This window comes from Gordionus sp. m RMFG-2023, chromosome 1 (genome assembly GCF_954871325.1).
Source record: "Gordionus sp. m RMFG-2023 chromosome 1, tfGorSpeb1-WG-v2, whole genome shotgun sequence".
NCBI classification, from domain to species: Eukaryota; Metazoa; Nematomorpha; class Gordioida; order Chordodea; family Parachordodidae; genus Gordionus; species Gordionus sp. m RMFG-2023.
This window is the reverse complement of record NC_088775.1, coordinates 25,394,989-25,409,900: the sequence shown is the minus strand read 5'-3', so window position 1 is coordinate 25,409,900 and position 14,912 is coordinate 25,394,989. Positions and strand designations below refer to the sequence as shown.

Here is a 14,912-nt window from a genome sequence, read left to right as displayed (position 1 = left end):
AAAATTAATGCCCCGCCATCGAAAATATTAGATTTCATAACCTGAAACCAAAAAAGGTAAAAAATATTTCGAAAATTCAAGATTAAAATTATATATATTTTTTTAAAAAATAGAAAGAAAATGATATGGCAAATATAGATTTAAAATAATCTTTCATAAATAAATTAAATAGTATATTTTTGCGACTAGCTGTGATAAAATTCGTTTTTCTAAAAAAAATCATTTTTAAAGTGAAATATTTAATTTTTTTTATATTTACGTCCACTCAATTTAAAATTTATTTTTTTTAAAAATAAGGATTTCATTTTTTTGCTCAGCTGTTTCCTTCAAAAAATAATTTTGGCACAATTTCCTTTCCGACTATGGTCTAATATTTTATTTTAAAAATTAGATAGATATATTTTATATCTCGGACTCGGATAATATATCTCTTCCATGGCCTAATTACAATAAATACTTCAATTTAAAATAAATATAGAAATAAATATTAAAACATTTGTGTAATTATTGTCATCCAATAGTGGATCGGGTTAATAGATTAGATTGATACGTTATCTTATCGTTATCAAATTGATTATTTATATTTAATATTTTTAGATTTAACCATAAATATATATTGCTAGGGCTTTTACAGAGTGAAATAAATATAAATAAACCAATATCATATTTAAAAATCGACAGAAAACTAAGAAATACCATTCTTTTCTGAATTTTTTGACGAAGAATTATACCATCATCAGCTCCGGTGGCATGCGCTTTAAAGAAAATTCGGAATTTATTACAAAACGTTCTTGCTTATCGAACAAAAAATTTCAAAACCGCTTCCCAATGAAAAATAATAAAAATAACAATATCATATTTTATATCTTACATATATTTTTTTCAGAGACCTGCAGGCCCGGTCGTACCGGCCCATTATATCCGGGTCGAGCCTAAGGAATATTTTTTTAAATACCCGGGCCGTGCCTTATATTTTAAGCAATAAAAATAAATATAATATATTTAAAAAATATCCAGGCCGAATCATAAAGCCGGACCGGGCCGAATTTTTTAAAAAACTGGGCCGTGTTAATGGTACCTCTGCAGGTATCTGATATTTTTTATAAGAAACAATATAAATTATATACGTTATTTGGGGATAGGCAAGTAAATTTAAATATTACTATTTAGGGTTTACGTTAGTTAGGTTAAAAAAAATATGACGGTTAAATTAGTTTGTGGCGTAAAAATATAACTTTCACTTCTAGTTACAATTTACTTTAAAAAAATGTAAGGATTGGTAATGGTTCTTAGTTACTAAACTTCTAAAAAAAATAAGAATATTTAGTGAAACGAAATGATAAAAGCTAATACGAGATAAGCATACAAAAACTTTACCATAAGAACAATAAATTTATCTAATGAAAAAAATATGAAAGATATAATGTGGTTTATAATAAAATAACTCATTTTTCAAATAGATCATGGTTTAATCTTTTTCAGTTTGGTCTAGAAATTAATCATAGAAAGAGAGGGAAAATGTTTACCAGGAGAGTAATATGATAAATTTATATACCAGATAAAAATTTTCATTCGTAGTTCGATTAAGTGAAAAATTAATTATAAATGAGTGAAGATATTATATAAATATTTTGTATCCTTATTCATAATAATGTTGGAAGCGGATTATAGATTTTAGGAAGGGAATAGTCTTTGGGGTCCGAAGATCTGTTATCTTCCTTATTTCCAGTATTCTTATTTATTTATATTATAAAAGTAGTTTTTATTATATCGATTAAATATGGTATTTTTTCTTCCCAAATTAAATGGATTTTATTTTAAAATAGGGTTAAAAAATCACGATTATAATGATAAAGTAATACTAATTCATCCAATTTTTCAAAATATGTAAATTTATTGATACATATATAAATTATGTCCCAGTTTGACTTATAGCTAAACAGCCGGCTGTTAATCTGGCTATATAGCTTCGACTAAACAGCTGAAAAAGTAAAACGAAAAATACACAACAAAATACGAAAAATAAGAATGACACCAAAAACTTCAAACAAACGAAAATAGGGTGTCCTAGTTCAAAAACTGCCTAGCCCATACCAGGTCACACTCTTAAGGCTAATGCATTACATTTTTATATATTTATAGTTTGAGCAATTTAGTTTAGTAATAGTAACTTTTGCCCATCCATGATTACATAAAATTATCCCCGATAAAACAGCACATTTTTATTTAGTTTAGAGACCCTATTTTATGTCTTTATTTCAATCATATTTTTTTGTAACTTTGCAATCCGATAAATGTGAATCCAAAATTTATGCTTAGCAAAATTTTTTTATGAAAACATAAAATTCAAAAATTGTTTGAATAAGTATTGACAAAAACTAATAACTTCTCCATTGAAAATTACAAAGAACTCTCATTTCCAAATTGTGTATCTCCATTGTCATGCGCAGTTTTGGGGGGTCAGGGCCACATAAGGTTAAATAATCAGATGCACGAAAATTTTCAATAGTTACAGTTACAGGTGTTGATTGCCTTTTTACTGCAAAATTTAACAACCAGCAAAAAATATATCCGTAGAAATATCTGCTACTCGAATTCAATTCGTGTTGATAATAATTTATTTTTCATTTTTTTAAATAAAAATATTAAAAAAAGCTATTTCTCATACTTTAAAAAATTTAAAGGGATATTCCTAAATAATATTTTTATTCAGTAAAAAATTATCAAAGAGTTGAATAAAAATTATTGTAATAAAGTGAAGAAAGTACCAAAAAAAATCATTTTTTATTTAAATATTTTGAGCCGGTGTAGTATTGTAAAAACAATACCATCTAAATTCAATACGGTATTGATTCTACAATATTGTAAAATCAATACCGTATTGATAATTTATGACCGAACCTCAACTTTTAAGAATAAAACCTAAAATTTATGAATGAAATCGGTACTTAAATTAATAATTATATTTATATCAAGCAATAACAATTAAATATCAAAATAGGAGAATATAAGTAACAGAAAAATATCATTTGCTGCCAATACTTAGTGACAGAAAATATCCTTCTTTTACTGCTTTAAAATATCACAAATTTTTTATATCAAGCTAGTACAGATAAATATCAAAAATATTCTTTATTGCTAATACTTATAACAGGAAAATATTTTTCTTTATTGCTTTAAAATATCACAAAATTTTTAATGAATCAAATTGGTACATTTAAATTTATAATTATATTTATATCAATTGCTGCCAATACTTGCTTTAAAATATCACCTAATTTTTAATGAATCAAATTGGTACATTTAATTTATAATTATATTTATATCAAGCAATAACAATTAAATATCAAACAATAAGAGAATATAAGTAACAGAAAAATATCATTTGCTGCCAATACTTAGTGACAGAAAATATCCTTCCTTTACTGCTTTAAAATATCACAATTTTTTAATGATCAAATTGGTACATTTAATTTATAATTATAATTTTATATCAAGCAGGAACAAATAAATATCTAAAATATCCTTTATTGCTAATACTTATAACAGGAAAATATTCTAATGCTTTAAAATATCACAAAATTTTTAATGAATCAAATTGGTACATTTATATTTATAATTATAAATTTAAATCAAGCAATAACAGATAAATATCAAACAATAAAAGAATATCTAGTAACAGGAAAATAATTCAGGTAAAAAAAAAGTAATTTTAGATGTACGGCAAACAATTTTATTGTTAAAGAAGATATTCTTTATAGAAAAATAAAGAATAAAGAAGGTAAATGTGATCACAAAATAATAATTTCTATTTATTTATTAGCTTTAGTATTAATGGATGAAGCAGAGAAACAAAGGGTAATATCTGTTATTCACCAAGGATCAGATATATCCTAGAATCTAAAGCTATTGGTTCCCACCTAAGCATTAATAAAACTCAACTTAAACTCTCTGAAAGGTATTTATTATGGTGTTAATTTGTTAATTTTGTGTTTATAGATATTGGTGGCCAAAATTATTTCAAGACACTATTGATTTTATAAAATCATGTGATAGATGTCAGAAGGCCAATACAAGATTTTCCAAAATTTCTTCTACTTGAATCCAATAGATATACCACCTCTTCCATGGGCTCAAATAGGAATTGATCTTTGCAGCCTGCCCACTTCAGAAGAAGGCTACACATGTATTGCAGTTGCCTCTGATTATTTCAATTGGTTGAGGCAGAACCTATGAAATCAAAGACAGCTGAAGAGACTTGTAAATTTATCTATGGTCTGATTTGCCGCCATGGCTACGCAACTGCAAATAGATACAAATCAATGATCAAGGTCGAGAGTTTGTGAATGAAATGGTCACTATATAAAATGACAGGGACGGAGCAACGTATGCAGTGCATATCATCCTCAAGCTAATGGTTTAACAGAAAGGAATAATCGTACTATTCAAAACTTAATGTTAAAGGTTTTGAGTGATGATCAAACACTATGGCCTAGGGTTCTTCCGGGGGTACTGTTTGCAATGTGAACCAGTGTCCACAAATCTACAAGATTCACCACATTTTATATGATGTATGGTCGGAACGCAAAGCTGCCATCAGACTTAAATTCGAAAATTGAGCCAGATATTGTTAAAGAAATCAATAATAATAATGACTTTGAAGAGAGTGAATTATTAGAAAGAATAATGAGCCTATCAGTCATATGGAAAAGGGCAAAAGAAAATATACTTGCTGCCCAAGATAGACAAAAAAGGGATTATCAAAAAAGGCAAAAGGATAAAATCCCTTATGAAGTTGGGCAACAGGTCCTGATCTGGAACTTACGACGTGCGGATAGAAAGGGTGGAAAAATGTCCAATCACTGGCTTGGTCCATACATAATTGATAAGGTATATGAGAACGATCTTTATAGTGTGAGTAATAAAGATAATACTCTATTAAAGAGAAAGTATAACAGGTGTAACCTCAAGCCCTACTTCCAAAAATTTAATATCGGGGAAGAGGAAAAAGAAAATACCGATATTAAAATAATATTATATAAAGAGCCGGATATTTTCCCGTTACCTTACCTTGCTACGAATAATGCATGGAAGAAATATCATGCTCAGAGGCTAGGCATTCTCATTCGTCATCAAGAATAAAAAGACATCGAATTAAGAATTTAAGTTATCAACCTAAATTTGAGGCTGTTCTTGGTGACGGAAATTGTTATTATCGCTGCTAGAGCAAAGAGATCATAGGCAGCGAGGATTACCATGCAATTATAAGGGGATCTATAATCTCTTATATGATGCTGTTGGAAAATAATGATATTTTTACTGATTTTATGGGGAAGGACATAATAAAACATTTGGTTGATACAAAAAAACATCAACTTGGAACGTGGGCGTATGAATTAGATATCGTAGCATCTGCTACAATTTTCTAGACGCCAATTATTTTTTATTGTAAAAATGGAAATGAAATGAAATATATTACATATTCTGCATTATCAAAAATGGACTGTATAAAAAATTTTAATTTAAATATATATTTGATAAATGCATCTTCAGATCATTTTAATCGTATTATAGTGTAAACACTCAATTTTTTGTGATAATTATGTTTCCTTTTTTGGAATATATTTTCTTTTTATAATATTTTTCTTGTTTTTTTGAAATAAAATTGTGTATATCCTTTTTATTTAAATAGTATTAAGAAATCAGCCAGTTTTAATATTATTGCAATAAAATATATATATACAAACAAAAATAGTTGTTTCAGTTTAAAAGAATAATTTAAACATTAAGATTTGATTTTAAACTTAATTTTATATCTGTATAAAAAATTTTGTATTCCATAAATATATGTGTTAAATTTTAATCAGCTAAAATATAATTATATATATACATCTAATAAATAAAATGACGATTTTAAGAGGCCAAGAAGAGGAAATGATTAATTAGAGTGATAGATAGTGATTGAGATGCTTTGACATAATAGAAAACCTTATTTGTTTGTGATTTGCTTACATTAGTCTACTAAAATTTTAAGGCTTGAGATTCCAATAAATACGATGTATGAAGAAAATTTGTATACATTTTATTTATTTAAAATTTTCTGCAATAATTATATATACATCTAATAAATAAAATGACGATTTTAAGAAGCCAAGAGGAAATGATTAATCAGAGTGAGTGATTGAGATCCTTTGACGTAATAGAAACCCTTATTTGTTTGTGATTAGCTTACTTTTGTCTATTAAAATTTTAAGGTTTGAGATTTAATAATATGATGTATGAAGAAAACTTGTATATATTAAACAAATAAAATTTATATAGGATATTAAGAATTGTAAAATAAATAAACTCCCTTAAAAAATTATATAAAAGAATAGAAAATCATTTATATAATCATAAAAATATTTTATAATTTTAATGGCCGCCAATATATTTGAAGCGATGAATAAATATATAATAAATATTTTAAAACTTTAATGGCCCCCATATATTTGAAACGATGAAAAAATATATAATGAATATATATTTTACAATTTTAATGGCCGCCGATATATTTGAAGCGATGAAAACATCTCTAAAAAATCAATACGGTATTGATTCTACAATACCAAAATATCACTACGATATTGAATCTACAATGATAATATCAATACGGTATTGAAACTACAATGGGTATTGATTTCACAATCCTACAGCGGGAAGATAAGGAAGGCTAAGTTAAAAAAAAGGAAGATAAGGAAGGCTAAGTTATAAAAAGGAAAATAATATTTTCGGTAAAGGGTTCCAATAAGAGCGATATCTTTCATAAGAAATGGAGAAATTTTGTGCACCTTGACCGATATCGAATAATTGATTTTATTTATTTTAAACGGAGATATTTCAGATTACATAATTCCTAATCTAAAAAGGTAAAAAAAATAATTTAATTTTGTCAAAGCTTATATTATAAACTTAATAACTCGTTTTAAAAAAAAATAAAGAAAGGAAAACATTGTTATGATATAATTATTTAAATCCAGATATTTATATTTTTTTTTGCAAATATTAATTACGTTTTAAGATTAAATTCGATATTCATAAATGAAATGATATATTATAATAGTAAGCAAAATACAAAATTCCACGAGGTGTTACATTTAAAATATATGAATTATTAAGGAGAAAGAGATTAAGGAAAAGAATTGGTTAGTAAAATAGAACATTCAAATGAAAATTGGCGAACCGTAATATAAATGGGTAATGATGTAAAGCGTTGAACTTTATTAATTTTTATGTTTTATTAAAATATTAGATAGCGTCGTAATTTTATCTTTATATTCAAAAAAATTTGATGCTTTCGAATAGCGTCTGTGCCCTAGTCGGTACAGGTGTGTATCACAATCCGATTGTTCTAAGTTCGAATCCAGCAAGTATCATGTTTTTTTAAGGCAACTAAGTGATTTTGTACTTATGGGGATGTGAGGGGGGAGGGTTATGATACACCACTTGATTCCGTTAATAATTGTTAAAATATATCTTGATTGTTCTTTAGCAAGTGAGCTAACGTCATATAAATTAACCAATATTATTTTCAAAATATAAAGTGGATAGACGAAAATGGAAAAATTTGAAACTGATGTGAAGGGGTGAAAGATAAATAATTTTGGCCATTTGGGTGAAGAATAGGATATTTTATTATGGTATATCAGAAACGTGAAGGTCCGTACCAAATCAACTTTTGTTATAAGAAAAGAACCAATACTCTTGGTATCGTGGAGATTCTTTTAGTTTTAACAGACATTTTCGGCACATACTAAATTATATTAATTATTTCTTTTTAAAATTTATATTTTTTTAACTAAAGATTTTCTTATTATGAATATCCATTTGGGTGGCTCCTTTTCTGTATCCGCTAATAGAAAAAATACACTGCTGCTAGTTGAAATAAAAATATTTTGGGGGTAAGCGGGAAGAAGATAAAAGATGTGATACATATTTATATTATTACATCTCTTTTTTAAATCTAAACATTAAACCTTATATACATAAAAATAAGAATCTTTAAAACGAATCAAACAATTTGCTCTTTCGTTATAATAAATCGAATAAGAATAGAAATAAATTATATTTTACAAATAATTCATTATCCAACATTAGTTTTTGAATAGGCCTGGTGCCAAATATTGTTAGAATCAAGTATTTCTTAAAAAAGGTGGCATTGATGGATCTGATTTACAAACCTACATCAGACCTTGACCTATATGTGGATTCCTAAATTAAATTTTGACAAATTTTCAGTAAGGAGGATTAATGATATTAATAAACTAGACTGGTAGACAATTCATTCACAAATAAAATATATCTAAAAAAAGTGTATAGAATGATTTTAATAAAAATTACAATTTTTAAAATTAGTAGTAGAGATTTGCAAATCAAACCTAGGCCATTTAAAAAATTTTGGTTCGGGCTGGGTAGGGTCTAATATTTTGCAAATAATTTTGGGCCATCCAGGTCAAGCTTAAATTCTTAAATATATTATTACATTTTGTCAAATAAATTGACATATTTTTTAATTCTTGCAAGAAATAAGGTCTATATTTTAATAAATTCTGGCTATGGGAAGACAACTAATTTTTATTTCGGGTCAGGTTTTTTGGGACAAATAAATAATAAATTTGTTTGAGATTGGGCCAGGCTTAAAAAATTAGACTCAATGTAGATCACTAGTAGGTAGTAATTTATTTAATTTTTTTAAATTATATAATTTTATCACATCATTTATATTTTTTTATCTTGAATTTTTTTCTTAATTTAATTTTAACTAATTTATTAAAATCAATAATTTTATAAATCACCTGATTTAAATCAAAATTTTTATTTACACACCTTGAAATTAATAAAAAATTACATAAATTATCTGCTTCTTAGTTCAATATGATTTTCACCTTAATACCTGTTTTTTTACCTTAAGCTTAGTGCATTATTGTTTACTTATCGATATATAAATATTAATCATTAAATAATAACTATTTGATAAAACCTCAAGTAGAAATAATAAGTATATTTTTCAGGCATACTCTGATATCAGTATTGTCTGATATTCACAGCATCAGTCATATTTATATTGGCTGATACTTTCAATTATAACATCATTATTAACCATTATAAATTTTTAAAAAAAATTAGCCATCAAATTTCTAAATAGATAAGAAAATAAAGTGTTGCTAATTCTTTTACTTCTAAAATTTTGTTATAGTAATAACTTAATTATGAAGAATATGCATATAAAATAATAATGTATAGACTACAGGCTTCATTATAATTGAAAGGTTTCAAACATTTTTGTGGAAATGGAGACTGGGAAAGTCATATATTTATTGAAATTAACATAAGTTTTATTTTGCAATATATCTCAACATTGTATTGGTATGAGCAAAAAAAGTGTTGTAAGTGAATCTATGAAAAATTTTCCTAAATAAGTTTTATTTTACATTAACTTATATCGTTTATAAAACTAAATCAAACATATTAATTTTAAGTTAATTATTGTATGATATAAATTCTAACTAGGAAATTTATGATATTATTCTAATTAAATGTTTTCAAAATATATAGTAATGCAATTAAATTTTTTTTTAAAATATGATCTATAATAAATGATAAAATTTATAAATTAGGTGCTTAAGAAACAATAAGTCATATTCTATTAAGAATAAATTTTCAATATAAGAATTGCCATTAGAGATTAAAAAAGCCCACTTTGAAATTACTCTTGAATATTTCTTTGCCCAGTCTATAAAATATTTTTGCATTAGTTGTCTAGCTTGAATATATTTTTTTATGAATAGGACTTAAATTTTCCTAATACAAAGCTTTAATTAAATTTAATAAATTCCAAACCAGTCTATAAAATATATAAGATCATTTTACTAGAGTTTGGATCAGGCTTGGCAGATTAATTACCAATTTTAAAAAATTTTTTTACTTTTAAATTTATCAATATTGTAAACTATATATTTTACTTTTAATGAATTATAATCGTGTATTTCCAATTCCAATAATTACATCATCATAGCAAAGGTTGGTCAAAATAATTAACAACTTTAAAAATTGTAAAACTTGCATGTCTATAAATTTTTCATTTTTTTTATAAAGTTTAGGTAATACGTTGTAAAATATAAAAACCTTGATGGATTGTGATGTCAATCATCAAATATCCTAAAATGGAGGAGGAAATAAAGTTTGGCATAAAATTGGGAAGAAAATTACTAATTATATTTTGTTTATAAATATCAAATTTTTTCAATCAAAATATTTCAATGAATTAGTTTTAATAAGTATGATATTATGTTAGAAATTGAAGTAAACTATTATAAATTATGTAAGGATTTAAATTATGACTTATGCAACCCCAGTCAGATTTTATAAATAATTCACTTGACAATAGTCTTAGGACATTAAACAGGAGTGAAAAAGATTCCCTTTAACCATGATATCAGTTTAAAGAGATTTTGATTAATCCTTATAATAAAAAAATAATAATAAAATTATCAAATCCCGTTTTATGTATTGTATTATAATTTATATACTTATATATTTTGGTATATAAGTTCACCTTATTATTATTATAGTTAATGATCAACTCAATATTTATTTGCACATTTATTTTTACAATACATTAAATTTTAGCTTTATTGAATATATAACCTGCAGGCCCGTCCGGCTCTAAAAAAATTTAGATAGCCGGGCGGAATGGACCTAAAATATTTATTTAAAAAAATATCCAGACCTGGTCGGGCCGAATATTTTAAAACCAAATATTTTAAATTGCCATTATTAGCTATAAAAATTAAAAATAAATAAAATATATTTTAAAAAAAATTGGGCTGGGATGGGCCTGTAAATATAAAACTCGGGCCGGGTTAAAATAAATTCTTGAAAAAAAACCCGGACCCGGACGAGTCGTGCAAAGCTAATAGTACATCTGCAGATCTCTGATATGAAGAATACATCATCATTAATATTCACGCCTGTTGTAATTGTGGTAATATTCAAATTTACTAGATTAAGAAAAACGCCAGACAGGCAAATTACTTTTAAACAAAATTACGAAGCCGAAAGATATTCAAATCTACTCAAGAAAAAAGAATTTAATCTCGGTACAAATTGAGACTATGCAAATGTTGATTAAAGAAAAAGGATATATAATGGAGAAATTATGATGCGAAAAATGATGATTAAATTATTATTTTTAACTTAAATTTACTTTTTAATTTTTCTTTTTTTATATTAATTTTAATTTTTCTTTTATTTTGATTATGTTTTTCACTTTGTATTTAATTATGTTTATTATTATTTAATAAAGGATTCAACTATAATTTTAGTATATATTTCTTTTTATATTTAGGTTTTGATTTCCAATGTCAAATCTTGCTTTCTTGACAGTGATGCCGAAACCCGGGATTGAACCAGGGCAATTCTAAAAATAATATAGCACACTTTGAGCGAGGGCATCACCAGAATTTTCAATTTGTGGGGGCCTGGTTGTTCAAACTTTAATGTTCTTTATAAATATTTCTTTCGAGTATTTGCTTAATAATTTGTATTACCAAGAAATTTTGAGGGGTCTTCAAAGTTTTAATAGGACTTGAGTCCCCAAGAGCCCTAGCCTAGTGATGCCACTGGCGGCAACTATTTGAATTACGGTATAAAAACATTTTTGTGATGAATAATAGATTCATTTGAATATTTATAATTATTCTCATAATTTATATTCGGTAGTTCATTTAGATTTATAATATTATTAAAAAATTATTATGTTATTCAGAGATATTTATATCAAGGTAAAACTTCTAAATATAAAGAAAATAAAAATTCTCTGAGAATAAAGAAGATATATGTTTGAAATAAATAATTAACTAAAGAGGGAATATTAGGGAATTTTTTCACTAATTAAAGGTGAGAAATAAAAGATTTTGAAAGAACTTATCTTGCCGATTTAACAATAAGGTTTACAAAAAAAAAGAAGAGATATCTAATATTTAAACATGATCGTGAGATGAACAAAGAATACCATTTAGAGTTATTAAATATTGGAAAAAAGGTTTTGATTAATTAATAAATAAATATGTAAGAAAGTAAAAGTGATTCCTAAGACCATAAAATACTAATGGCTATTAGAGACAAAGATTAGCAAAAAAAAATAATCTACTAAATAGGTAATATCTTGAATTTTTTTCTGTAACAGATTGAAGAACATTTTTTTAGACAATTTTAAGAATAAAATTTTGAGGTTTACAAGAAAGAAAAAGTTATTAAAGATGTTGAGATATATATAATAATAAAACATAATAGTGAGATGAATGAAGATGATGGGTTACTAAATATTAAATAAAGGGATAACTATAAAAGGATTTTGAAAATCTAGGAAGATGACATGCTTCAATGCGATTTGGAAAAGAAAGATATTTATAAATGAGTAAGAAATAAAAAGAAAAAGCTAATATCATAAAGATATTAATAGCTGTTAATGGGAAGAAAAATAGCAATAAAAGATTAAAGACAATTAGTAGGAAATTTTAAAAATTTTACAATAAAACGTCAAAAAAATGATGAGGAATAAAAATTTTGGCAATTATTTTACCCGGTTTTTATAAATAATTAAGGTATGCCAAAAAGTAGCCTTTTTTTTAAAACGGCTAACTCATATTTTATCCGAAAAATATTATGCAAGACTGAGGATCTTACTTATAAATAGCTTAAAGTATAGGATAACTATTAGTGAAATCTCAAGGCTTAGGTAATATTTTTCGGGCTAATTTTGAGCTAGCCTGCTCAATTCAAGCCGTTTAACAACATTAGAAGAAAGAAGAGATGATTAAGTAAATTATGAGATATTTAATATTGAAATATAATTTAGAGATGAATGAAGAAGATCACGAAGAGTTATTGAATATTAAATACATAGAAAAATAAAATTTTGAAATCTAGCAAAGAAGACATGCTATGCGATTTGTAAAAATAATATAAATAGATGAATAAGAAATAAATAGCAATAAAGGGTTTAATTTATTTTATGAAAAAAATGTTAAGAGTCTTTAAATGGTGAAACGTAGAGATAAATTGCAATGAAGTGCTAACTATACTAATATTAGACAAATGGGTATTTAACTAAAAAAAATTGAAAGTACACGCAAAATAAGCAATTTATAAAAATTTAAAACTTCTTTGTAAAAATTAATTTTAGACAATTAAAATTTTCTGATCACCCTTTGAATTTAAGCAGTGAGAGCCAACGAACCGTTATAATTTAATAAACTGTAATAAAAAAAAATTTCCCTTATTCTTAAAAGGCGCCAATAAAAACTTTTATAACCATTGAAAACTAATTTTAGAACAGTTTTATTATAATATCTTAATTAAATTATGCACTTTACCATAGTCACTTCAACTAAAAAAAATGTACATAAAATAATTTATATTTTCGCCTTTTGTTAATAAAAAAATAGAATATTTTATTTTTTGAATTTATTTCATATTAATAATAAAAATAATTAAACTTATCAATTAATTTTATAAAATAGCATTATATTCAAAAAAATAACCCTTCACATATTAGAAAAATTTATAGAAATGGCAGACTATTTTTTTCTTCATTGTCAGGGCAGTGCGCATCCCTTGCTAGTTCCCTACACTCCATATTGCTTTATGATGCTATAGAAATATTAGCTTACATTACATTGCCATTCGTCTTTTTTCAATCAATTAAGTAAATTGGTATATTTGTTTAAGATGAGGTTTATCTTTGTTTTATATATAACTTCAATTGAGGCACTTTTAAACAACGGTTAAATTATGATTTTAAGCAAAAAAAATATTATCCAATTCTTGAGATTTCACATATAGATGGTCGTAGTTATGCAAAATGGCTCAATTTGGCCGATTTTTAAAAACAGCTAACTCAGTATTTTAGAAAAATATTACGCAAACTTGAAGACTTTGCATAGATGGCACAAAGAACTAGTGATCTGCATAGGGCCTAATTATTCAAGCCCGGCCCGATATTTTTAAAAAGTTTTGCCGGCCCGGCACGGCCCGAACCAGAAATCATTTAAGAAAAAATTTGCCGGTCTGGCCCTAATTTATTTAAATATAGAAATTAACATTTTTAAAATTATAATTTAAATTTTTTTTAAATTATTATACCCAAAATAAAATATATATGTCATATAGCTATTAGTTTCTATAAATAAAATTATATATTTTTATTACATAAAAAATTCAACATAAAAAATTTAGATATATTTGAAAAATTTCTAAGGCCCGACCCCATCAGGCCCAAATTTTTTTTTTAAATAATAGGCCGGGTATGGGTCGGGCATACTTTTGCAAATCTCTAGTTTGGACATCTACTAGAGGAATATTCGAGTAGGAAATATTTTTCTTGCTAAAAAATTGGGTTATCCGTTTTTAAAAATCGTCTCTAATGAAGCGATTTTATCAGATGGCAGAAAGGTTTGACTCCCTTTTGATTAAATCTCTAGGCTTAGGTAAAAGCCCCTAAATCGTAAAAAAAAAATCTTACTATTGAAACACCACATAAATTAGTATAAAATAGCTAATTCCATATACATAAATAAAACGTCTGCAAAATTAAAATAAATAATGAACTTTTCAAAACATTTTTTTTAGTGTGGAGTTTCAGATTTTTTGGGCTTCCTCCCGTATCAAATAAATCTGAAAATTTTTAAATAGTCCTAACACCAGTCGGACAAATATAGTTAATTAAAATTCTGGGCACATTTTTGTTTTTCAGACTTGTTTTGGAGACTTCTATTGTATAAATATTTTACAAATCAATTAATATAGTTCCTTTCAAATAAATAGGTAAATTAATATAAAACACATCTTAACAATATCTTTTATTTTAAAAA

General features: G+C 25.5%; 1 protein-coding gene across 2 annotated transcripts in view; it reads right to left on the bottom strand.

The window, feature by feature from the left end:
• LOC135931585 (uncharacterized) overlaps window positions 1-10,140 on the bottom strand; it is a 28,039-nt gene extending 17,899 nt beyond the window's left edge. Inside the window, exon 1 of one of the 2 annotated variants that reach the window (XM_065468813.1) lies at window positions 10,002-10,140. The gene's annotated coding sequence lies outside the window, so the exon portion shown is untranslated. The remainder of the gene's footprint in view (window positions 1-10,001) is intronic. The other variant, XM_065468812.1, reaches the window with a different exon arrangement.
• Between the last annotated feature and the right edge of the window lie 4,772 nt (window positions 10,141-14,912).